This window comes from Mus caroli, unplaced genomic scaffold, assembly GCF_978045245.1.
Source record: "Mus caroli unplaced genomic scaffold, Mus_caroli_1 scaffold_3, whole genome shotgun sequence".
NCBI classification, from domain to species: Eukaryota; Metazoa; Chordata; class Mammalia; order Rodentia; family Muridae; genus Mus; species Mus caroli.
Window position 1 is genome coordinate 100253320 of NW_028227258.1, and position 23537 is coordinate 100276856.

The window sequence follows — 23537 nt, forward strand, 5'->3', positions numbered from 1 at the left end:
CTATTAGATTCAGTATATCTGGTTTTATGTTGAGGTTCTTAATTCACTTGGACTTGAGGTTTGTGCAAAGTGACAAATAGAATCAATTTTCATTTTTCTACAAACAGACTGCCAGTTAGACCAGCACCATTTATTGAAGATGCTTTCTTTTGCAAACTGGTAAAACCACTCTGGAAATCAATCTGGAAGTTCCTCAGAAAATGAGAAATAGATCTACCTGAAGACCCAGCTATACCACCTTTGGGCATATACATAAAAGATGCGCCACCATGTCACAGGGGCAAATGTTCCACTATGTTCATAGCAACCTTATTTGTGATAGCCATAAGTTGGAAATAACTTATAGTGAGTGAAATAGACTCAAGTGAGGATGCCTCATTCTCACTTGGAAGGGAGAAGAAAGCAATCAGTGGGGAGGGGGAACCTGAGTAAGAGAGGGGACAGGGAGGGGAAAGGGGAACATGACCAGGTATAGCAGGGGTAGGAGGGAAGGACTGAAGCCCCGAAGGCCAGAAGAAAGAGTGGAAACAGACAACCCAGGCAATCTCAGGAGATAGGAGGTGGGGAGACCCTCCAGAATGCATCTGTCCCACGACAGAAGAATGGATACAGAAAATGTGGTCCATTTACACAAAGGAATACTGCTCAACTATTAAGAATGAGTTTTTAAGGCAAATGGATGGAACTAGAAAATATATTCCCGAGTGAGGGAACTCAGACCCAAAAGAACATGCATGCTATGTACTCACTAATAAGTGGATATTAGCCACAAAGCACAAAATACTCAGGATAAAATCCACCGAACTCAAGAAGATTAATAAACTCAAGGACTCAAGTGAGGATGCCTCATTCTCACTTGGAAGGGAGAAGAAAGCAATCAGTGGGGAGGGGGAACCTGAGTAGGAGAGGGGACAGGGAGGGGAAAGGGGAACATGACCAGGTATAGCAGGGGTGGGAGGGAAAGACTGAAGCCCCGAAGGTCAGAAGAAAGAGTGGAAACAGACAACCCAGGCAATCTCAGGAGGTAGGAGGTGGGGAGACCCTCCATAATGCATCAGAGACCTGGGAGGTGAGAGACTCTCAGGACTCAAAGGGAGAGGCCTTATATGAAATGCCCTATAGTGGGGAGAGAGAACTTTCAGAGTTCACCGCCAGTAGAAAAACAGGACGTCAAGTTGAGAAATTGAGGTTGCCATCCCACAGTCAAAAACTCTGACCCAGAATTGTTCCTATCTAAAACAACTGCAAAGACAAAAATGGGAATAGTCTAATGGAAAGGGGTTTCAGTGACAGGCCCAAATTGGGATCCAGCTCAGGGGAAGGCTCCAAGGCCTGATGCTATTACTGGTGCTGTGGTTTGCTTACAGACAGGGGCTTGGCATGGGTGCCCTCCGGGAGGCTCAACAAGCCGCTGAAAGAATCAGATTCTGATACTTATACCCAACCAATGGACAGAAGGTGGGGGACCCCTATGGTTGAATTAGGTAAAGGCTGGAAGAAGCTGAGGAGGAGGGTGACCCCATAGGAAGACCAGCAGTCTCAACTTACCTGGACCCTTGAGATCTCTCAGACACTGAGCCACCAATCAGGTAACATATACTATCCTTTTTGGTTTCTGGCCATGTTTTGCTTGTTGCAATTTGTCTTTATTATTATGCATTCACCGTTCATTGGGCTCTATAAAGACAATTTCTTGTAAGTGTATTGTAAATTTTGATCATACTGCCCTTCTGTCTGTTCATCTTTCTTTTTCCTTTCACTTTAACTGATACAAAAAGTATTCTAACTTCATCTTATAGTTTTACTTGTTCTTTTTAAATAGAAGTTTAATTGACATATAAAATGTTCCTATTTAAGGGATAGCATATTTGAGCACATGTCTACATTAGATAATGCTTAAATAAGTTTAGCTTTAACTATTTCCTCAAATATTTTTCATTACACAATATCTCCTTTATACATTAAAATTTATTCCACTTTTGGCAATTGTGAGTACTGTGAGTGCAGATGTCTAGTTAACATAATGACTTCGTTTCTTTGTATATATGCCCCATAATAAAAATGCTAGTTCTTATGATAATTCTATTTTTAGTTTTCAAGAACATTTCAAGTTAATTTCTGCTCATGGAATGAATACTGATATTGTTTTTTAATACAAGCGTGTAACTGCTCTAGTAACATGTTATATAATCTTTAGATCGTCTTTTGTAAACTAAAATTTTTCTTATCAGGCTAAAAGTTATTTGATAAATCTGGTTCTACTGTTGGAATACATTTTCTTCCTATCTCATTGACCTATTTTTCTTCCTTGATATCATAGCACTTGCATTATTACAACTTTTGAGAAGTCTTGAAATAGTGTTTAACTTTAAACTTCAATATTTGTTTCAAAGTTGTTTTACACTTATAACAATGTGGCCAGATCTATAATTAGCAGAAAGGTAGCTTGTGCTGAAATTTGAGTTTTCTTATTAAACACTTTCTGTGGACGGTAGCATCATTTTTACTTTATGGTTATTATACATACTGTGTTTGACTTTCTGGGTGTGGATTTCCTCACTCACGATTATTTTTTTAATTCCAAAAAATTTGCTTGCAAAATCATGATGCCACTGTTTTTTACAGCTGAGTAATTCTCTGTTGTATAAGTGACTACATTTTATTTCTCTGTTCTCCTGTTGAGGGACATCTACTTGTTTCTAGTTTCTGGCTATTATAAATAAAGCTGCTGTGAGCATAGCTGAACAAGTATCTTTGCAATAGAACAGAGTGTCCTTTGGGTATATGCCCAGAGTCTTCAGATAGATCTATTTCTAATTTTCTGAGAAATTGCCATATTGAATTCCAAAGTAGCTGTACAAGTTTGCACTCTCACCAGCAGTGGAGGAGTGGTTCTCTTGCTCCAGATCTTGGCCAGCATGAGCCGTCACTTCTATCAGGCTCTGATCTAGGTCCTCTACATAAATGTTATGGCTAAGTAGCTTGTTGTTCTTGTAGAAATCCTAACAGTGAGAGAAAGGGCTGTCCATGACTCTATTGTCTACTTATGGAGCCTTTCCCCCTTGCTGGGTTGCCTTGTCCAGTCTTGATGTGATGGTTTGTGCCTGGTCTTACAGTAGCTTGTTATGCTGTATTTGGTGGATGGTCCTTGGGAGGCCTGCTCTTTAATGGGGGGTGGTGGGAGACGTATCTGAGAAACAGGGAAGATGGGGGAGGTAGGCTGGGGGGAGAGGAGGGAGGAGAAACTCCAGTCAAGATATAATATATGAGAGAAGTATGATAGATAATCTGTCTTTAAGTTCTAGTACTGTGCAGTGCTGAGTGTCATGAGGGACAATCTAAGAACTGGTAACAACAACAAAACAAAATAACAACAACAACAACAACACTTTCATGATTATCTCCAGTCAGATAATCTCTATCATTCCTTCAGTTTAATTGAAAGCACAGATAAATTTGTTTCCAGTAAGTTACATGTTATTATTGACATACGCTTGAGGATAAATAAAGATGTAAACACATGCCTTAAAACAGACTCATTAGTCATTCTTAATAATAATGTTTTAAATACAGTGATTAATATTTCTAATGTATTACTAGATTGTATTGGTCTGTACATAAAACTACTATAAAACAACTACTGTTTTGAAAAACATTTGAATAAATTTCTATCATTTAACATAATATAGTTTTCCCTACTTATGAAAAATGAAGTACATTTGTGAGCAGAATAAAATATGAAATAAAGCTGCTCTCAGTTCATGAGTCAGAGCCAGATGACAGCACAGAAGATATCAGGGTGTTAAGCACAGGACCAAGCTTTCTCTTTTCTTTAAACAAGGTGGATTTTGTGACACTATGGTTGAGTTCAGCAAATTTCAAAGTGCTATAGAAAATGGTGCCTTACCCGGGGCTGATGTAACTAAATACAGTAGGCTATCTGCTTAAAAATTAATATTTATTGTACTTTGTCATAATTATGCAGCCTGCATCTCTGACTTCAAGATGAGAGTTTGGTCAAGTTTCTACAGCATTCTTGTAGGGCAAAGACAGAAAGAAGAAGGGCAGAGAAGATAATGAGAAGAGAGAAGGGGCTTTGGTGTCTGGATGCTTCTTCTCTCTATGGCACTAATCTCACTGAGAGATCCCAGCATTTATGACCTTACCTAAGTATCATTTTTTTTTTTTGTCTTGAGGGTCCCATCTCCAAAGATGCACACATTGTGAGTTGCATATCCATACCTGAATTAGAGCTGGGGTTGGAAAGATTTCATTTCTTCTCTAACAATAGATCTTGATTGAACAACTGAATTTAGAAGAGACTACATGAATGACTAAGTGACACAAGTTGGATGAATGGATTACACAGTTAAGTACAAAGCCTTACATAGCTGCACACACCTGTTCCCCAAGCACAGAGGAATATGAAGCAGAAGGACTGAGACTATGAAGCCACCCTGCACTTCACAGTAGGACCTGACCTGGAAAGAACCATTTCTATCTAATACAGTTTTGAACACATCACTTCTCTTCTTAGCGCTTCAGGATCCTTCCAATAATGATAGAAAATTCACTAAAGGCAGCTTTTACTCAGCATTTCTGAGACATGGAATAGATCTACTTTGGAATTGATTGATAAATATTTTATCACAGTTTCTTCACTTTTCAAACCTACCTGCATTTTGCTACTAAGTGAAAAACACGTCATAGGATTATGGGTATGCACTTGCTTTTGATGTAATATTAAATTTCCTAGTGTCTCACAAGGTATATGTGTAATGTTTCTAGTTTGCTTTTTTGTTACTGTGATAAACACCATGACCAAATACAATTTAGGAAGTAAAAACTTATTTCCTCTTACAGGTAACAGTCTATCACTGTAGGAAGTAAGGGCTGGAATTCAAGCCAAGAACCCAGAGCAGAGACTGTGGACTACCTGACTTTCTCCCAGGCTCATGTTCACCTACCATCCTTACAAAGTTCAGGCCCACCTGTCCAGGGATGGCCCCACATGGGCTGGGACCTCCTATACCATTTTACAAGTAGTAATATTCTACACAGGCATATCCCTAGTCTAATTTGATTTGGGAAATCTCACAATCAAGACTTCTTCATATAATTTTGGACTATGTTAAGTTGATGAATGAAGCTAACTAGGAGACTCCACCTCTTGTCAACTTGAAACACAAATGCATTACCTTAAGCTGTATCTTTTCCTTCTTGTTTGTTCCCAAGATCTTATGCTTACATATCAGAAGATAAAATACAATTTTACAAGTACCATAATCCTTAAAATTTACCATAGCTTAAAGGCCAATGATCTTGTCTAAAACACCCAAAGTCATAACTGTAGAATCAAAGTAAATTTAAATATTTATTATTCCAAGAGGGAACAATTTAGTAACAATCAAAACACACACACACACACACACACACACACACACACACACACAGAGAGAGAGAGAGACAGAGAGAGAGACAGAGAGAGAGACAGAGAGAGAGACAGAGAGAGAGAGAGATTATTTGGTGTAGGCTTTGGTCAGCTGCATTGCACAACTGCCATTGCCTTTGGCATGAGTTTTCAAATCCTGGCATCACCAGTATCTTATTGACTCCACTGCCACTGAGTCTGCATCTTATGTCAATGCTTCCCTTGGTCTTCCTTCATAGTCTCTGCCCCTACTATATGGTGCCAGGACTCAGCTTCTCACCACAACACTGTCACTCTTACAGCATTCATGGTAACAAACTAACACCATGTGAGATACTCTCAGTTCTTAAACATGCAGGTGAAATGCTTAAAGTTATCAGTTTTGTTTTTCTCTAATGAGTTATGTTCTTAAATTCCTAAGTTATTAAGTTCTTAAATTGAACAGGACTCAAGGAACCCAAGCTGCTGAAAAGCAAATTCATACCCAAACCATTTGGAACTTACTAAACAATTAAACCCAGGAATAATACAAAGACTCTTGGTACATTTATTTTCCTAAAAAGTCTATTTTTAAATTTAGTTTTAAAAATAAGCACATGGTGACACTCTTTATGTTGTTTCCTTCTCCCCCTATCACATTCCTTCCTTAAACAGTTCTTTTCTTGTTTCATTGTCATTGAGTTTGTCTAGTTTTTCTGTGCATCATTGCCCCCATCTATTTTAGAGAAATGTTCTGAAAGTCTTGCACCCTTGTCTATCACTTTAATCTGTGTAGTTTGTTCTCATTTACCAAATTCTCTTGCTGCCCATTGGTGACCAGTAGCAATAACTGGTTAGTTCAGGAAGACCTAGCTCACTGATTCAAGGCATGTGACAAAATGATAGTCATATTTTACTTCTATTTCTGAGAGAAAGTAGCTCCTCATTACCACTATTGACTCAGTAAACATTCACTGATGGAAAATACCTTTCTGACAATATGTGCCTAATGAGACTTGGACAGAAATGACAAACCTGCTATTAACCTTTGGAGTTATTGAAATGGTAGAACCAAAAATTATCATTTATAAAATGGTGTGGCAGTGCTTTATGGATCATTTCACCAAGAGATCACTCTTAAGGAAGTAGGTTTGAACGTTGAGAAGTTTATTTTTTCATATGAAAAACAAGTAAGCAAACAAATTCCAAAATTTTATCAGTCCTCAGTTACTCCTATAAAAAGTTCAGTCCCTTTTTGTTGGTTCAAATATAAGGACACATAGCAGCAACAAGGAATTTATCCTAATTTTGCAGAAAGACTGCCATGGAAACAAAATGTAATTTATTTACTTTTTAATGCTTTTGTGCTTTTGTAAATAATGTCTCTCCAAACTTTGCATTTATTATTTTCTCCAAAAATTGACTTTTTTTTAGTAAAATGGCAGAGAATATCATTTATATGTGGTTATTTAGAGTTTTTCTATGTGCACATTAACTACTGTGATTATTCCTTTTATTCTTCTTTCTTATTCTTTGCCATCCTCTTATGTCCTTTATATCCGTAGCATCCTATCTTTTCTTCTCATGTTGCCTTACTAAAACTTTCTGACAATTGATGTGTTAACACTATGGACACTGCCATGAGGACCTGAGTTTATTATGTGACAAATATAAGGGTTTACAAGAACGTCAAAAGTGTTGTGTTCTTTGTTTGGAACAGACCATAATAACACAGGTAATCCACATCACAGCTAAGGAGAGCTTTCTTTCTATGTCTACCAACCACACAAGCATGGGAAAAGGTTCTAAAAGGCTTCTAGCCCCTTTTTTTCTTGAAGTCTCTTGACTTTTGTCCTTTCAGAAAGCCCATGTCTTTTCAACTTTACAAATTTACATATATTAAATACATCTTATGGGACTGAAGAGATTGCTCAGCAGTTAAGAGCACCGACTATTCTTCCTGAGGTCCTGATTTCAATTCCCAACATCCACCTGGTGGCTCACAACCATCTGTAATGGGATCTGATGCCCTCTTCTGGTGTGTCTGAAGACAGATACAGTGTACTCATATACATAAAATAAATTAATATATCTTTAAAATTACAAAAAAGTGTTGTGTTCTTATCAACCTAGAAGCTCCTCTTGGCTCTTGACTGGCAGGAGATTTTTAAATTTCCCCAGCTGGTTTAATATGCAGCCCAGATCTGAGACCAGTGTTTTTGAAGCACAAATGGTAGTCTGTTGTGATAATTATTTAAATTTCCAGCACAGGGCTTCTACCCCACCTTGGACTATTTATGCTCCCAGATGAAAGACACATGCTGTTAGAATCTACTTTCCTATCAATAAACCTGCGTTATTACTTAGTATTTACTATGTTCCATCTGGGCTTCTCTTAACTTCAAGTGGCCAACCCACATGGCAGTATTTTTATGTTTTAGCTATCCTAAGGCAGCTTTCCTTCTTCCTCCCACACATTCTTCTTTTTCCATTGTGGCTTCTCCTTTCTTCTTTTTCTCCTCATGATCCTCTCTTCCCAAACGTCTGAAACCTCAACCCCATTTATGGCTAGCTTTTGTCTGTTGGCATCTTTATCTACCAATCATAAAAATTGATGGAAGGATCATTCAGTGTTTTACTTTGGACTCCTTTATCTTTGGGGTAACCAGTCTTGTGGGCCCCAAATTAGCATTAGAATACAAGCATCATCAGGCCAACCCAGGACAGTAGTCTCTTACTTAGTTTTGCTCTTATGTGTGGGGATAAGCATGTTGTTAAGATTTGTTTGTTTGTTTTTCTATTTATTCATTGAGCTTTGCAGGCTCAGTGTTTTTGAGGTTCTAGACGAGATAATTTCTTAATTCATCTTAACCAAATGTCAGTCATAATATTTTAATGTTTGTATTAGTTGGGTGAGAATTTTAAAACTGAGAAAAAAAATGAAACAAAATTTAAAGTTTAAAGAACTAAAGAAGTGAGAAAAATAATACTTCCTCTGAACTACAGCAACTTGACACAATGTTTGGAATATGGCTGTTTCTTCTTGTGAAACTCAGGAACTATTTGAGCTCTTAAAGCCTTGATTCACCATTGCTTTCACTATGACCTATGACCTTCGTAAGACTGTGAGAACCAGCAGCCTTGATGATTATTTCTACTATATAACTGAAAGAGACTTCCCTTGTAGCCAAGAGGACTTCCCCTGTAGCCAAGTATGTTTTTTTTTTACTGTTCTGTGTTCATGGCAGGAACCCTAGGCACTGTTGTGGGCTACACAGTTCCTCTGTGGTACATTGAGTACATGTTGATAATGAAGACCGGTGAGTGTATCTCTAAAGCCTGAATTGGTAGCATCTTGTTTGTGCTGCTTCCTTACTTAAAGTTCTCAGAATGAACATTCAAATGCCTTTAATTGAGTCTCACCTCTTTCTCTTTAGGGTACTAACATTTCTGTGCTTCTGTTTCATCTATAGAAAATAAAAACTAGACTTTCATATGAATATTTCATGTGGATTTGAGGCATAATGAAAAGGAATTTATGACTTAAAAGCATTTTATGCTACTTATTGAGGGCTCTAAATGCCTAGCTGTGCTTTTCAGATGGATACTTCTAATATTCTCATAAAACTGAAAATGCCAGTGATATTTCATCCATCTTAAAGGAGCAGTGACTAAGTTCAATATTATTAGAGGAGGACCAAATCTTGTCCTCCTCTTCCTCTTTCTCCACCTTATCTACCTCCTCTTCCTCCTCCTCCTTCTCTTCCTTCTTCCTTTTAATTCTTTCAGACAGGGTAGCTCTAGGCCAGTCTCAAATTCCCAGTATTGCCAAGACATGGTTAGAACTCTCAATCCTCCTGCCTCTACTTCCCAAGTGCTGTGAATGTGATTTTAGGCATACGTTGTCATGTCTGGGCCTAGAATCTAAATTTTAATATATATTTTCACCTAGTAACCTAGAGTACTACAGCCAGTTGCAGATTTTTCATATTTTACCAATTGCTTAATACTGATGAGTCCATAGACCAATTTTAAGAACAGACATGGAGTCAGAGTGATAGGATTTCACCATTGCTAATGTAAACATGGACAAGTCTCCAAAGCTTTATGAAGTAGAAATTTTCATTTACAAAATGAGACTGAAGATTAAATAAAAAACATATGTACCTAAATCCCTCACTCAGTTGGAGTCCTCCCTATGGATATTTATTCTCTTTCATAGACAATTGAAGTGCTTATCATTTGCATATTATCATTTCATGGAAACTCAAAAGTTCAGAACACAGTTCATAGCTTCCATTATAAACTCTAGGTTAAGCACAGTGGAAAAGACTCAGGTCTACATATATATATATATATATATATATATATATATATATATATATATATATATATGTGTGTGTGTGTGTGTGTGTGTGCATATGTATGTATATGTGTGTATGTATATTTCATATATATGTGTATATATATATATATATATATATATATATATATATATATAAAATCTTCAGGGTAAAGAACTACTTTACTCTGAAAGTTCACAAAGTCTCTTAATTAGAGCTGATAGTTCTTTTGGAAGGGCTCTCTAACATGTCCAAACATCACAAACATGTGGCCCTTGGGTCTTGCCCTACTCCCTTTCCTCTTCCTTGCTAAAGCATTAGATTTCTTTCTTTTTTTGGGGGGGGGTCATCGCTTAGTATTTATTTATTTATTTATTTATTTACGTATTTTCCTCAATTACATTTCCAATGCTATCCCAAAAGTCCTCCATACCCTCCCCCCCCCCACTTCCCTACCCACCCATTCCCATTTTTTTGGCCCTGGCATTCCCCTGTACTGGGGCATATAAAGTTTGTGTGTCCAATGGGCTTCTCTTTCCAGTGATGGCCGACTAGGCCATCTTTTGATACATATGCAGCTAGAGTCAAGAGCTCGCGGTACTGGTTAGTTCATAATGTTGTTCCACCTATAGGGTTGCAGATCCCTTTAGCTCCTTGGGTACTTTCTCTAGCTCCTCCATTGGGAACCCTGTGATCCATCCAATAGCTGACTGTGAGCATCCACTTCTGTGTTTCCTAGGCCCCGGAATAGTCTCACAGGAGACAGCTATATCTGGGTCCTTTCAGCAAAAGCTTGCTAGTGTATGCAATGGTGTCAGCGTTTGGAAGCTGATTATGGGATGGATCCCCGGATATGGCAGTCTCTAGATGGTCTATCCTTTCATCACAGCCTCAAACTTTGTCTCTGTATCTCCTTCCATGGGTGTTTTGTTCCCAATTCTAAGAAGGGGCACAGTGTCCACCTTACACAATGGAGTACTACTCAGCTATTAAAAAGAATGAATTTATGAAATTCCTAGGCAAATGGATGGACCTGGAGGGCATCATCCTGATTGAGGTAACACAATTACAAAGGAACTCACACAATATGTACTCACTGATAAGTGGATATTAGCCCAAAACTTAGGATACCCAAAATATAAGATACAATTTGCTAAACGCATGAAACTCAAGCATTAGATTTCTTATTTAAGCACTTCCACATTCCTAAAGCTAGCCAGCAAGCTCGATTTTCTTATTTGGCAACTTCTTCATGCCTGACTCATTCCTGAAGCTGCCAACCAAGGTCTAGTTTTCAAAATTCATTATTTGACTACACAGATTAACATGTCCATTCAGGATTTAGCAACTCAATCTAGCACAGATTCTCTTTTTATTTCTTTTAACCACTCCTGCAGAGGCACCTGCTGCTGTCCTTACCTGATCAAAAGGCAGCACCTCCACCCCCAAATCCCTCTGATGTGATACATCTCTTTTGTGTTGCAAAAGTGATGTCTGGGTTTGTTCTGAGGCCCTTTCAATTTTTTTTCCAGTTCCATCACTTTTGCTAAAACAAGGCTATAAAATGGAAACTGATGAAATTCATACTAACCTAGAGGAGAGAAACAGATATATAAATCATTTCTTTCTTCAAAATTTTCTTTTTAATATATAATTCTCAGGATCTAAATAAGTGTATGGAGAAGAAGTGAAAGGACTGTAAGAAGAAAAAAGACTCATGCAAAATTCTTTTAATAACTTGTAATTAAAATTAGCCAAGATTCATGCAGTATTCATTTAATGTCAAGAAATTCAATAGAAGAGTTTATAACTGATATTTAATATTCATTGCCAACTTGATTAGGTTTAGAACCATCATAAAGCAAACGTCTGGGTGTTCTTTGAAAATACTTCTCAGAAAAGTTTAATGAAGAAAGAAAATGCAACCTGAATGGGGATATTGTTGTTATTATTGATGGGGTGCTAGACTGAACACAGTGGAGAAAATGAGTTTAAGTTTTTCTACTTCTTGATAGCAAACACAGTGTCACTCTCCAGTTGTCATGGCTTCGTGTAATCTCAAACTGTGAGCCAAAATAAATTCATCTTTCCTTGAATTTCTCTTTTGTCAGATGTTTTTATAACAACTAGGAAAGTAACTATTATAATATCCTTTAAGGCCCTCACTGATGGCCTGCCTCACCATGTTCACTCATGGTTGTATGGCAGAAATTGTTTCAACTATGCTATCTTTCACCAGCTGAGATCAGAGTCCTGGATATTGACTCCTCATCTTAATCTGATCTATACTAAAATTGCAAAATTGGGTATGGATGTTTGAGCCTTTAATGTTTCACGGTGTAAACCTTTTAGTCAATGCTCTAGGTGTTACAATGGGGCCACAGGGATGAACAGTGGTTATTGAGTAAATTTAGGATGTCCCAAAGTAACAAAAGAGGTCCTGGTTGCAAAATCAATTAATATAAAGGATACATAAAAATGTATTGGAACTAAACTTTTTCAAGATGTTATCAAAAACACACATTAAGAGGCTAAGGATAGCACTTCCACTGAGATTGTTCTAGCATATTCTGTTGCCAAGGAGGGCTTTGAGAAGATCAGCAAAGGGGCTAATCCAGTGGAAATCTGGAAAAGTATGATGTTGGCTGTTGATGTTGTAATTGCTGAACTTAAAATACAATCTAAACCTGTGGTATCCTCTGAAGAACTTGTTTAGGTTGCTACAATTTCTGAAAATGGAGACAAAGACAATTTTTGAAGCAATGATAAAGGTTTGAAGAAAGGAGGTCATCACAGTGAAGGATGGGAAAACCCTGAATGATGAGTTAGAAATTATGGAAGCAGGAAGTTTGATAGAAGATATTTTCCCATATTTTATTGACACATCAGAAAGTTAAAAATGTAAACTCCAAGATGCCTATGTTCTGCTGAGTGAAAAGAAAACTTCTAATGTCCAGATGTCAATGCCCATTGGAAGCCCTTGGTCATAATTGCTGAAGATAATGATGGAAAAGCTCTAAGCACACTGGTTTTGAACAGGCTAAACTTTGATCTTCAGGTGGTAGCCATGAAAGCTCCATTGTTTAGAGACAGTAGGAAGAACCATATGTCTACTGCTACTGGTGGTATGGGATTTGGAGAAGAGGGGTGGAATCTCAATCCTAAAAAGGTCCAAACTCGTGTCTTAGGAAAAGTTGGAGAGGTCATTGTAACCAAAGATGATGACAAGCTTTTGAAAGAAAAATGTGACAAAATTCAATTTGAAAAATATATTCAAGAAATTACTGAACAGCTAGAGATCACAATTAGTGAATATGAAAAGGAAAAGCTGAATGAGCAACTGGCTAAACTTTTATCTGGAGTAGTTGTGCTGAAGGTTCAGGGGACAAGTGATGTTGAAGCGAATGAGAAGAAAGCCAGAGGGTTTTATCTATCTATCTATCTATCTATCTATCTATCTATCTATCTATCTATCTATCTATCTATCTATCTACAAATTTCTTTATTTACACTTCAAATGTTATTTCCTTTCCTGGTTTCCCCTCCGAAAACCACCTATCCCTTTCTTCCTTCCCTATCCCTTCCCCTGCTTACCAACTCACCCACTCCCACTTCCTGGCCCTGGCATTCCCTTATATTGGGGCTTAGAGCCTTCACAGTACCAAGGGCCTGTCCTCCCATTGATGACCAACTAGGCCATCTTCTGCTACACATGTAGTTGAAATCATGAGTCCCACCATGTGTATTCTTTGGTTAGTGGTTTAGTTTCTGGAATCTCTGGGGGTACTGGTTAGTTCATATTGTTGCTCCTCCTCTGTGGATGCAAAACCCTTCAGTTCCTTGAGTACTTTCTCTAGGTCCTTCATTGGGGACCCTGTGCTCGGTCCAATGGATGGCTGTGATCATCCATTTCCATATTTGTCAGGCACTGGCAGAACCTCTCAGGAGACAGCTATATCAAGCTCCTGTCACAGAGCACTTGTTGGCATCCACAATAGTGTCTGGGTTTGGTGGTTGTATATGGGATGGATCCCCAGGTGGGGCAGTCCCTGGATGGTCATTCCCTCAGTCTCTGCTCCATACTTTGTCTCTGTAACTCCTTCCATGGTTATTTTGTTCCCTATTCTAAGATGTGAAATATGAAGTGCGAAGTGATACTTCTAAGTGTGAAGTATCCACACTTTGGTCTTTCTTCTTCTTGACTTTCATGTGGTTTGTGAATTGTATCTTGGGTATTTCAAGCTTCTAGGCTAATATCTACTTACCAGTGAGTGCTTATCATTTGTGTTCTTTTGTGATTGGGTTACCTCACTCAGGATGATATGCTCCAGATACATCCATTTGTCTAAGAATTTCATGAATTCATTGTTTTAAATAGCTGAGTAGTACTCCATTGTGTAAATGTACCACATTTTCTGTATCCATTCCTCTGTTGAGGGACATCTGGGTTCTTTCCAGCTTTTGGGTATTATAAATAAGGTTGCTATGAACATAGTGGAATATGTGTCCTTATTACAACATCTTCTGGGTATATGCCCAGGAGTGGTATTTCTGGATCTTCCTATAGTACTATGTCCAATTTTCTAAGGAACTGCCAAACTGATTTCCAGAGTGGTTGTACCAGCTTGCAATCCGACCAGCAATGGAAAAGTCTTCCTCTTTCTCCACATCCTTGCCAGCATCTGCTGTCACCTGAGTTTTTGATCTTAGACATTCTGACTGGTGTGAAGTAGAATCTCAGGGTTGTTTTGATTTGCATTTCCCTGGTGACTAAAGATGTTGAACATTTTCTTAGGTCCTTCTCAGCCAATTGATATTCCTCAGTTGAGAATTCTTTATTTAGCTCTGTACTCCATTTTAAAAATAGGGTTATTTTGTTCTCTGGAGTCTAGTTTCTTGAGTTGTTTGTATATATTGGATATTATCCCCCTATCAGATTTAGAATTGATAAAGATCTTTTCTCAGTCTGTTGGTTGATTTATCTTATTGATAGTGTCCTTTGCCTTAAAGAAGCTTTGCAATTTTATGAGGTCCCATTTGTCAATTCTTGATCTTACAGCACAAGCTATGGGTGTTCTGTTCAGGAATTTTTCCCCTGTGCCCATATGTTTGAGGTCATCATTGACCTCAAGCTGTAGTACAGAGTAATTGTGATTTTAAAAAAGTGCATGGTATTGGTACAGTGACAGGCAAGTAGTTAAATGGAATAGAATTGAAGACCAGGACATGAATCCACACATCTATGATCACTTGTTCTTTGACAAAGGATCTAAAACCACCCAGTGGAAAAAAAGACAGCATGTTCAACAAATGGTACTGGCTCAACTGGTGGTTAGCATGTAGAAGAATGCAAATTGATCCATGGTTATCTCCTTGTACACAGCTCAAGTCCAGTTGGATCAAGGACCTACACATAAAACCAGATACACTGAAACTTATAGAGGAGAAAGTGGGGAAGAGCCTCAAAAGACAGAGTTATACAGACGCTTGATGCTACACAAACAGGTATTGAAGAAGGCAATATTCTAAGAAGGGTTGTGCTGTCCTTTGGTGCACATTAGCCTTGGATTTATTAAAGCCTGATAATAAAGATCAAGAAATAGGTGTGTAATTTATTAAAGGAGCACTCAAAATTCTTTCAATGACTATTAAGGATGCATGTGTTGAAGGATCATTGATAGTTGAGAAAAATTTTCAGAGTTTCTCAGATATTGTCATGATGCTTTGCTTAGAGATTTTGTGAAGAAGTGGAAAGGGGAATCATTGATCCAAGAAAGGTTGTAAGAGCTGCTTTACTGGATGCTGCTGAGGTGGCCTTATTGCTAACTATGGCTGAAACTGTAGTAATAGAATTTCCTAAAGGATCCCAGATTCAGCACAATGGGTGGCATGAGAGGGGATATGGTAGGTGTCATATTCTAATTCCTAAAACAGTCCTTTGTCCTTATCAATGATCTGTGACAGGAAGCTCAAGGCAGATTCCTCATCAATAAACTTCAGAGAAATCAGATGAAGAATATGACTAAAGATAGGGGTTGAGTGGCTAATCACAATAACCATCAGTTATTGGTTTTAATTGGCATTATATAATTTGTTCACTGATGTCATTGTTCAAGCCTACAGATAAATTATTTTGTATTTTTGAATAAAGACAGTTGTACATTCCTGATACTGGTTGCAAGAGCCAAATACCAGTGTCCTGCTTTCAGCTTAAATCACGGAGGCATTGCCACTATTTTGTTACAGTAAGGATTGTTGTACTGTGTCACCACATGAGAAGTTCAGAAGCAATCTTTCTTTGGAAAGTGACAATAATAATTGTGTACAAAGTAGAGAAGTATCCTATTAGCTGACAACCTTTGTGCAACAAAATTTTGTTTGACGTTCAAAAAATAATCTTTCCGGATTGTATAACAAATGGGTTTGATCGTTGAGGCCTTTCCACTGAAATCATGGCTGCGGTGTTCTTACCCTCTGATTGCTTTTCACAAGTGCAGAAATCAGTCATTAGTGTTGACTATAGACTCTTTTCTGACAGAGAAGTATCTTCTGACCAAAAACAAACAGGACAATTTCTCTGTTTCTCTGGCAGGTAATATATTAGGTTCAGTTTAAAATAGTCTACTTCATTTTTAAATGCTGGCTATCAGCAGCTCAGAAATGTAGAGGCAGAGATGGTTAAGGAACTGTTGGTCTCAGAGCTAGGTAGGAGAAATTAAGTTATAGTTGATGTCTTTCCATTGTGGACTATAGAGTTCAAAACAACTGGAAAGTTTCTAAATGCTGTCTCCAACACACACAAAAAAAGGGCAACTGTTTGAGGTGACTAGCATGGTAACCTTGATTTGAACGTTTAACAATGGAACACCACAGGGTAGCTCATAAATATGTACAATTTTATGTGTTGATTGAAAAACAAGTTAATAAATAGCAAATCCAAAAACTAAAAAAAAAAAAAAAAAAAAAAAAAAAAGATAGTCTTCTTTAGGACACAGCGGCACATACTTGTAATTCTCTTTTTAGGAGGCTTAAGAATCAGGGTCATACGTTCAGGATCATCCTTAACTACATAGCAAGTTAGAGGCCACCCTGGGTCATATGAGAAACCTCTGTCAAAACAAACAATTTAGCAATAGAGCAGGCTTATAAGGAACCCCTCTGTAGGTGTAATTGCCATGAGTGAGGAGTTTATTTAGATAGTGATTAGGCAATTATTCTATACTAAGGTGCCAAAGGGTGAGTCAGTTAGGTGTGGTTTTTGGGAGAATACCAACCTTCTGCTTCCTATCATGCATAGGAGAACAACAAACACATATTCTTTCATGAAGTGTTCTGAGGTTTAAACATTGTAATGAACACCAGGTCCACACATGGCATCCTCAAAGCCACTTTTCCTAAGTCTGTGAAGTTTATTATAGCTACCACCTAACCATTTGACCACAAGTAAGTTATTTTTCTTGGTCTGATTTTTACTCTTATAATGCACATACCAAGTGCAGAATGAAGGATATGAGAAAACCTTGAACTGTGGATGCATGTATACAACATAGCTATTTAATTTATTGTAGCCTCAGTAATCTAGCTATCCACATGCACATTTTATGAATCTTAGCACCACCTCTTCATCTTGACATAACTACCTGCGTGCATACATGTGTGTATCCTCATCTTTTCTTTATACTGTTAATCACTCAAGAAATGTAAAGAACAAAGTTCACTCTATACCACAGCATGCACAGTGACAAATGCTATAGGACCTCAAATCTGTTCATTGGTATCCACAAAAAGCAATAGTAGTTTAATTTTTAGAATGTTGGGATACATTAAGTCTTACATTATGTCATCATAGCTTTACATCATTAATCAGAAAATATTTTCTAGTAATTCAAGCAATCAGTATTGTAATATGTTCTGTATCACATTGTTATTTGCAATGAAAGTTTGTGAAAATGGTAAATATTATAGTTGTACTTTGGCGACTTGCTTTTTCAAAAATATTATCAGCTCACTACCCCTTAGAACTCAAATTTGGGCCGGGTGGTGGTGGTGCACACCTTTAATCCCAACACTTGGGAGGCAGAGGCAGGTGGATTTCTGAGTTCGAGGCCAGCCTGGTCTACAGAGTGAGTTCCAGGTCAGCCAGGGCTACACAGAGAAACCCTGTCTCGAAAAAACCAAAAAAAAAAAAAAAAAAAAAAGAACTCAAGAACTCAAATTTGTTAGATCCATATGTTGTATAGCACTTTCATCTGGAGATGAAAACATTCCACTCTGTAGAGAAGCTCCTTAAGACAGAAAGTAAACAACTCAAAACAGCTTCAGGAAGTCCCTGGAGTTGATCAGATTCACTAAGCCCCTCTCTCCCAAGAGTAAACATAAAGACTTTGATAGTTGCTCTCAGCAAAGTCAAAAGATGCAAAAAAAAAAAAAAAAAAAAAGATTCTTGAAATTAGAGAAGCTGCCTGAAAGAAGCATAAACAAGCTAAGCTGCATGGAAGAGGTTTGGACCAACTGAGTCACTTGGAAAAGACAACCTCCAACCTGTTGAACTGCCTGCAGGTTGTGAAGTGTGCCCCGCATTCACAGCTTTCTTGAGCTGTCATCTGTGCTGGAATGGGTCTTGGTGATGTAGATGTCTTTGATCCCCTTCTGCTCCATTATCTAACTACTCAATTGTATTTCTGAAGGTAATTGTGGAAAAATTTATTGGCTCACCAATTTGGAATTTGGTGGTATCCATGTAGTTTGGTCTGTTGTGGGCTTGCTATTGGGGTGAATAGATGTGTGTATTGCATTTACACAAGAAACATCTTGTCTCATACCATCATAAATTTGCCTATATTTAATCTCTAAATTTGTATCATTTCTCTGCTAATAAATGACAAACCCCTGCCCATCAGATTTCACAGTACTGTCGAGGTTTAGAACTCATTCTTGTCATTCTCACCTTGGTGCCTACCTACCCATTTCTCAGCATCTTACCTTCTGTATTGGAGCACATACAAGTTAGGAAAAGTTAGGTATTCAGTGGTTATTTTTATTGCTGCTGAAAAAAATGAACATGAGCACAGAGGCTTACAACAAAGCAACTTAATTCTCTCATAGTTCTAAGGGTTAGAACTGTTGCTGAGGTTTTACTGGGTTAAATCAATGGATTGGATTTGCTCTAGGAGAGTGTATTTTTTTTTAACCATTTCTACCTTAAACAGTCCATATGGAACTCATTCCCTGTGCCCTTTCCCCATTTTTCACTCCAATTGCCAGTGTGACTTGAACTCTTTTCAAGCCACACCACTCTGTTTTATCCTGTTCCCTGTGGAGAGCCGTGAGCAATCACCATTACAAGATGGCGCTGGCTTCCGCTGTGCCTAACTAGTAAACAAGCCTTGTGCGCAGGTGCGAGAGTGAATTCACACCAAGTCACTGCCCATCTCGGGACATAGTAATGAGGTGATGGGCGAGCAACAAATCAGGTGCTGACACACCACGCTGAGGGCTATATAAGCAGCACCATTTTCCGGGTTCTGGGTTTTCCCTCCTGAAGAAGCAATAAAGCTTTTGCTGCAGAAGAATCTGGTCATCCGAGTGTGTTCTTGCCGGCAAGAACAATAGCTCAGGACAAGTGGTGCCGAGAACCCGGGAACTTCATACCATCACCTGTGCAAGGGAGACCCTCCGTTCGCTGGGCGGGTTCAGAACTGCGGGATACGTAAGGCTCTGTAAGGTATGTTCGGTCTTGAAATTTCTCCAGAGTTAGAGGCCCTTTTGTACGTTTACACGGGGCTCATTCTTTTTCTTTTGATTGCGTACTGCTTCCACCACTGGAACTGCTGACTGGTTCTCAGTCGTGGTCAGGCACAGTTAGATAAAAGGGCAGCGAGCAGTATGGGAACCACCCACTCCATGGTGACCGCCTTATGGTCGGTCTTGAGGCAGTGTGGCCTAAAAATCGCCACTAAGACTATAGAGGGCTTTGTTAAAGAGGTAGATTGCGTAGCGCCTTGGTATGCATGCTCAGGGTCATTAACTATTGCCTCTTGGGAGAAACTGAAAGGAGATCTAGTTAGAGAACAGCAGAACGGCAAACTTAAAGCAGGGACCATGCCCTTGTGGAAGCTGGTAAGATTGTGCTTAAAAGACGAGGATTGTCAGCAAATGGTTGAGGTGGGGCAGAGGGTCCTGGAGGAGGTCCAAGACAGTCTATCAGAGACAGAGCGGGGAGAGAGATTAAGAGTTCAGAGGAAACAAGGTGCACCTAAGAATAAAAGCCTTTCCACGGGCCTTGAGCCCGAGGAAAAGAGAAATAAGGGAAAGAATGCCCTGAGAGAGTTTAGAAAAAGGGATGGAAAGGGAGAGACGAAGAGAGATCGAGCTGGGGAGGCACCTAAGGGAAGGAGCCTCTATCCGCCATTAGAGGAGTTCAAGGCACTAGCTGTTAGTAGCTCAGAATCGAATGAGGAACTTAGCCCCTCTGAGGAAACAGACTTAGAGAAAGAAGTGGCTCGCTATGAGGGAGAAAGATACCAGCCAGATGAAAGATGAGCTAATCAGTCACAGAATAAGACAGAAGCAGCTAGATGAGAGGTCCTAGTGCACCTCCACCTTATGTGCAGCGGTATCATTCAGACTCATTCATTCCAAAAGAGAAACAGAGAAAAGTGCAGCAAGCGTTTCCAGTCTTTGAAGGCACCAATGGCAGATGCGTTCAAGCTCCGTTGGAGTATATACAGATTAAAGAACTTGCTGAGTCAGTTTGTAACTATGGAGTCAATGCCAATTTTACTATAGTGCAAGTCGAAAGGCTTGCTACTCTGGCAATGACTCCCGGGGATTGGATGACTGTTGTAAAAGCTGCAGCCCCTAATATGGGAATGTATCTAGAATGGAAAGCTTTGTGGCAAGACTCCTGCCAAGCACAGGCAAGGGCCAATGCCGCCTTTGAAGGGGGCCAAAGAACATGGACTTTTGAGTTGCTTACAGGTCAGAGACAACATGGTACTAACCAGACAAATTACCATTGGGGAGCGTACGCCCAGATGTCAGCTGCCACCTTTAAGGCATGGAAGGCACTCTCTAGGAAGGGAGAGGCAAGTGGACATTTGACAAAGATTACTCAGGGCGCCCAGAAGTCATTCTCAGACTTTGTGGCTAGAATGACAGAAGCAGCAGGGAGAATTTTTGGAGACCCAGAGGCAGCTATGCCTTTAATTGAACAGTTGGTCTATGAACAGGCTATGCAGAAATGCAGGGCAGCTATTACACCCAGAAAGAGCAAGGGATTGCAGGACTGGTTGAAGGTTTGCCGTGAGCTTGGAGGGCCACTCACTAATGCCAGTTTGGCAGATGCCATTCTACAAGGGCAGAAGCGCCCTGACACGGCTGAGCTTAAACTCTGCTATAATTGTGGCAAACCAGGACACTTAAAAAAGGACTGTAGAGCCCTTGTCAAAAGGAGAGCACCAGGACTGTGTACTAAGTGTGGGAAAGGGTATCATTGGCCAGAGATTGTCGCTCAGTCAAGAATATTCGAGGCAGGCCCCTGCAGCCAGGATTTCCTCAAGCAGTAGAGAATGAGGCCATTCCAAAAAATGGGTATCAGGGACCCAGGTCTCAGGGCCCCAAAACATATGGGATCCCAGCAGGCAAAAGGTGAACCCCACAGTCCGCAGGGCAACAGAAGGATCAGCTGGATTGGACCTCCGTGCCACCACCCGATTCATGCTGTTGCCCCAAATTGGGGTGCAGCCCGTTCCTACTGACTACAAAGGGCCTCTGCCATCCGGAAGTGTCAGCCTAATACTGGGCCAGGCCTCCCTTACCTTACAAGGCCTTATTGTTTACCCTGGAGTCATAAATCAAGATTCTGAAGAGGAACTTCAAGTTCTCTGTTCCTGTCCTCAGGGTGTCATTTCTATTTCACAAGGGGATAGAATAGCTCAGCTAATAATTTTGCCAAGCCTACATGGCTGTTTTCCTTCCTCTGGTGTCCCTTGAGCTGCCAGAGGGATTGGTTCTACTGGAAATGATTCTGCTTACTTAATAATGCCTCTTGACTCCAGGCCATCCTTAGAATTAGTGATAGAAGGGAAACAATTTATAGGGATTTTAGACACAGGAGCAGATAAAAGTATCATCTCTTCCCACTGGTGGCCAAAAGCCTGGCCCGTTACACAGTCATCACATTCTTTATGGGGGCTAGGCTATCAGTCCTGCCGCACTGTTAGCTCCTGTCCTTTGAGCTGGCAAGCGCCTGAAGGTCAAATGGGACGATTCACTCCCATGTTTTACCACTCCCAGTAAATCTCTGGGGGAGAGACATTTTACAGGCACTGGGAATGACCTTGACTAATGAATACTTGCCATAAGCTGTTCAAATGATGAAGAAAATTGGCTACAAAGAAGGAAGAGGATTAGGGAAAGGAGAGCAGGGTAGACTGTAACCTATCCCTCAAGAAGGTAATAATGGGAGACAAGGTTTGGGTTTTTTCTAGGGGCTGTTGAGGGCTCCATGCCCATACCATGGCTTACAGAGGAAGCTGTATGGGTTCCTCAATGGCCTCTCTCCTCTGAAAAATTAGAAGCAGCAACAAAACTGATTTCTGAACAGCTACGCTTGGGTCATTTAGAGCCTTCTACCTCATCCTGGAATACACCTATTTTCGTAATTAAGAAAAAAAAACTAGCAAATGGTGCTTATTACATGATCTTAGAGCAATTAATGCACAAATGCGCCTGTTTGGGCCAGTTCAGCGAGGGCTACCATTGCTTTCTGCCTTACCCAAAAATTGGGAAATTATAATTATAGATATTAAAGATTGTTTTTTCTCTATACCTTTATGCCCTCAAGATAGGGAAAGATTTGCATTTACCATCCCAGCCATTAATCATTTAGAGCCTGATCAAAGCTACCAATGGAAGGTCCTACCTCAGGGGATGGCAAATAGCCCCACCATGTGTCAACTGTATGTGCAATTGGCACTTAAGTCAGTTAAAAATCATTTTCCACCATTATTTCTGGTACTTTACATGGATGATATTTTGATTTGCCATAAAAATTCACAGTTATTGCAAGATGCATACCCTATATTAATAAAAACATTAGGGCAATGGGGATTGCAGGTGGCCACCAAAAAGGTGCAAGTTACTTGAATGGGAGCCTTCCTAGGGTCACTCATTTAACCTGACAAAATTGTTCCTCAAAAATTAGAGATTCGCAAAGATCAACTACATACCTTGAATGATTTCTAAAAATTGCTGGGAGATATTAATTGGCTAAGACCATTTTTGAAAATTCCCTCAGCGGAATTAAAGCCTTTATTTGATATATTAGAGGGAGATACCCACATCTCCTCCCACAGAGCACTTACCCCAGCTGCATGTCAAGCTTTACAAACTATAGAAAAGGCCTTACAAGATGCTCAATTACAATGCATTGACGCATCGAAGTCATTTGAATTGTGAATATAAAAAACTGCACAGTTACCAACAGCAGTCTTGTGGCAAAATGGACCCTTATTGTGGGTCCACCCTAATGCCTCCCCTGAAAAAATCATTGAGTAGTATCCTAATGCAGTTGCTCAACTTGCACTTTGGGGGATAAAAGCAGCCATTACTCATTTTGGGAAAGAACCTCATATGCTAATTGTGCCTTATACCTCTGCTCAAGTTCAAACCCTGGCAACAACAACTAATGATTGGGCAGTCTTGGTTGCCTCTTATTCAGGACAAATTGATAATCATTATCCAAAACATCCAATTTTACAGTTTGCCTTAAGCCAAGCCAT

The 23537-nt window shown here is 39.4% G+C and overlaps 1 pseudogene; it reads left to right on the top strand.

Annotated features, from left to right (window-relative positions):
- The first annotated feature begins 12065 nt into the window (after window positions 1-12065).
- Window positions 12066-15707, top strand: LOC110291824 (60 kDa heat shock protein, mitochondrial pseudogene; annotated as a pseudogene).
- The last annotated feature ends 7830 nt before the right edge of the window (window positions 15708-23537 follow it).